The sequence below is a fragment of the Diadema setosum genome, unplaced genomic scaffold (genome assembly GCF_964275005.1).
Source record: "Diadema setosum unplaced genomic scaffold, eeDiaSeto1 scaffold_25, whole genome shotgun sequence".
NCBI lineage: Eukaryota > Metazoa > Echinodermata > Echinoidea > Diadematoida > Diadematidae > Diadema > Diadema setosum.
The window spans coordinates 104,605-108,757 of NW_027307652.1; the positions used below are offsets into that span (position 1 = coordinate 104,605).

At 38.0% G+C, this 4,153-nt stretch overlaps 1 pseudogene; it reads right to left on the minus strand.

Annotated features, from left to right (window-relative positions):
• Window positions 1-1,465: 1,465 nt before the first annotated feature.
• LOC140245732 (uncharacterized) lies at window positions 1,466-3,772 on the minus strand (annotated as a pseudogene).
• Window positions 3,773-4,153: the final 381 nt, after the last annotated feature.

Sequence of the window (4,153 nt, forward strand, 5' to 3'; positions counted from 1 at the left end):
AATTATGAAAATAAACAAAATGAATATTTCCTTTAAAGTGGTAGTCATGGGGAATGCTTATGGCAATGCCCGAGTGTGGTATCTGAGTAGAGGCATTGTGCGTTTCTTATGAGCATGGTGACTTGCAGTCAAGATCAATTTGTATCATTATGATGTAATAATGATAGCAACCACATGAATTTGTACATGCTTAACCAATTAGATCATCAACGCATGTAAGTGTATCATACATAAGTGGTAGTCATAGGAATGATTGTGACAACACGCGTATTTCTCAGTGTAATAACTCAGCTGTATATAACTCACATTTTCATAGACTGAGGTATCTGATGTCCAACATTTCGTTATTCCAGTTCTCTCCCAATCTTAATCTCAGTCTTTAAAAATGTTGGCTGCATGCCTGGTATCTATTATACATACAATATAATACCATACCAAGGAGGCTTAGTACCTCCTTTGTCATACACAGCTACTTTCAGTGATACACCTGTATTTGTACTTTCCTTTTCACATACATAAAAGCTTTGTAAGAGAATGATTACTGTAAAAGTGGAAATTTTCGCGTTGTTGAAATTTTCGTGCATATTGCGCAACCAAAAAACTAGCGCGAAAATAAAAGTATGTGGATATTTTTGCTTGCCATATATTCCTGTGTGGGATGTCTTGATTCCGTGGAATTAAAATCACGCGAAACTCTTCTTACCCGGCCAAGCGCGAAAATATCCACTGTTACAGTATGTGGAACTTCAAATTTGATGAGGGTAGGTATTTGGTCACATTCTGCCCATCAAAACTTTAGTTTGCCACACAAACCTAGGGCAAATAACATAATTCATAAATGTATAAACTACAATACAGGCTTTAAACGAGAAAGCTAAAACAAAGAATCAGTATACTAGTAGTATGCAGAGGTAGGATTGCTCTTAGATGAATACATGTTCATTATTCACACACATTCTTCACACACTGCATTAGACAAAATAACTTATCAAAACTGACTGACACATCTTCACAGTGGCGGATCCAGGGAGGACCGCAACTGGCGCACACCCCCCCCCCCTTAATTTTTTGTTGAAACAAAAGAAATAAAAAGAAGTTTCTGTAAACAGGTATAAATGCACATATGCTTGGTTTGTACAACTTTGATCACAATGCAAGCAAGGCTATACATTTGTACCATTTTCAGACAAATCTGCAGTGTCTAGATTTTACATTGTCACTATCACTACCTTCACTTTCCATAATTACATGGTTATCTAAATTTGTAAAATTCCTGCATGTACAACCAGGACCACAATTTTGCCCCTGTTTTTTACATTTGCACTGCTTATTCACACACTTATTTTTCTTACATCAACATTGTCTTGTTAAATATGCAACATTATTTCTTCTTTGTTCAATGTCTCTTGTAAATCCAAAAAAAGTCAGCAAAAGTAGAATCTTTTTCCTGAATAACTGAAAAGCAGCCATATTGAGTGATGTCTGGATACATGAATAGTGGGACATGTCTGGGGCATTTGCCCAGACAGTTCTCACCCAGCATGATTACAACCTGTGAAACCTAAGAGCAGAATGAGGGGGCAGCAGTTGATCTTCATGAGCATTCTACTGACTTGGGGATACACCTTGAGTGTTATACTGACCAAACAAAATGGGTTTAACTAGAATAATAATTTACAGATGCAATCCTGAACAGCATTCAATTTACCAGTTCCTGCGGGAGGGTCATACAAACAAGCTGTAATGGAGCATTTCCGGCATGTTCCATCTCTTGAGCACTCTTGGCGTTGAGCAAGAGCTGACTGGGTTGGTATCCCTGCAGTGACTGGGTTGGTATCCATGCAGTGGCTGGCTTGATGGGGCATTGTTGGCTTGGGGCAGGGGAGATGGTGTTTGGTTGGTGTCTTCATACACCTTTGGCAAGAAGCTGCTTTTGTGGCACATATCTGGTAAGGGGTTGGTGCTGAAAGGCAAATCAGAGTTTAAAAAATATTCTTCAAGAAGAACTACAATTACATGACAGCCAGAGAAGGATTACAGTCATTCAAGCTACTGCCCATAATTCATTTGACTACTCTTAAAATGTGTACAATTAAATTTCATGACTTAACGTTCAGTGGCATCTTAAATAAGAACATTACACTTTTTCTATTGCTCAATAATCATTAACAAAAATTTACAATACAACTGTACCAACTAAAATTTCAATTTATTAATCCCTGTTTGAGGAACTTGAGTGCAAGTTGAAAAGAGCAAGAATTATAATTTACAGATGCAATCCTGTATCCAATTTACCAGTTCCTGTGGGAGGGTCACACGGTTGGATGTTCTGTCTCTTGAGCACTCTTGGCGTAGAGCAGGAGCTGACTGGGTTGGTGTCCCCGCAGTGGCTGGCTTGGTGGGGCATTGTTGGCTTGGGGCAGGAGATGGTGTTTGGTTGGTGTCTTCATACACCTTTGGCAAGAAGCTGCTTTTGTGGCACACATCTCGCAAGGGGTTGGTGCTGAAAGGTTAATTCAGAGTTCAAAAAATATATATACTTTGAGAAGGACTACAGTACAATTCAATTACACAACAATTATAATTATTCTAAATATTTGTCAGGAATGAAACTAATTGCAAAAATGTATACAACTGGAATTTATACAGTTCAATTCCAATGGCATTTATAAAGGAGAGCATTGTCTTTCTATTGTTCAAAGATCATTATAAAAATTTTACAAAGAGGCAAAAGAAAAAAGTGAAATAGCAACAATTGAGATGAAAATAAAATGACATTTGGCATGAACGTAGTATACGAAACATGCATTTGTCAAGTCTATTAAAACACAGTGGAACCAGAAGTAAATAATATTTCATTTGTCACAAAAACATTGGTACATCACCCCATTGTATTCAAATTGTCACAATGCTAATGCTACGACTGTGATAGTATGACTAGTATGAGGTGGTACATTATTATGATTGTACATATTCCCATACAATGTATTTTGAATTCATCAAACTATAGAATGTACACATGATGTAGAACTTAACTGTTGGTTCTATTAAAAATAATGATAATAATGAAAATAAAATAGTGCAGGGTCTATGCCAAATACAACAAAGGAAATTGACTGATGTCATGTACATTTTACTAGTAGATCGTACTCTGTCATGATCTATATCGATCTCTGTACTTTTAGTTCTAACCAGTAGTAGCGCTAGCTGTGATACGATACCGTGGACGACTATTTTACAGAACAGGACATCTAATTGTACATACGGGACTACGGCCAGTGCGTGCGCGATCAAAACTTGCCACTGCAGAGACAAAATCGAGTCCGGAATTCTCGTTAACGTGAAGGTCACGTGACCCTACATGCATACAGATGGCATCGCAAAACCAATATTTTCGGAAATTTGCTTCGACTTTGGGTGCAATTTTGATCACTTCGTTTATTTTTGAGCCAAAATGAGGCTGGTATCAAAATTTCCGCTAGAATCTCATCTATTCAAATAACTGATTAAAATAACCATAGGAGTTTTAGATGGGTCAGGATCCAGCAATGTATCAGTGCATGTCAAAATCAGATTCTATCGCAAGCAGCTTCTTATATCCATTGTATCTCCCTCAAAAAGTGTCAAATTCGGCTAAAAAAAGTATGGAATTAATCGTCTTTTATTGGACTACAAGACTTACCCGGTCACGGCTCCGGAAACAGGTTCATGGCAACGTAACAACGAGCGATGTTGGGGATATACATTTTGCGTCGACGAAAAGCCTCGTCGCCAGACACATGCGCAGAATTCCTGCGCGTGGAATAAATTCGGTGGATTTGCTCATTAGCATACGACGCTGCGGACTGACTGCATACGGGCCCGTCAAAGTTGAAATTCCGCGCGCGCGTCAATGGCGATATACAGTGCAACTATGCCAAAAAACCGATGATTTTAAATCTGATTTTACTCGTCAGGATGGACGGTGACCCCCCATTTTCTTTACATATTTTGAAAGCTGATGAGTTGTACATGTCATTTCATGGGCTGGCTATGCTGACAAAATGATTGAAAGATATCAAATTTCTTAATAAAGTAAAAAAAGTAAATTTTCAAAATGACGTCATCAAATTTCACATTCACTCGAGCGTATCTCACTTGAATTTCGCCAATT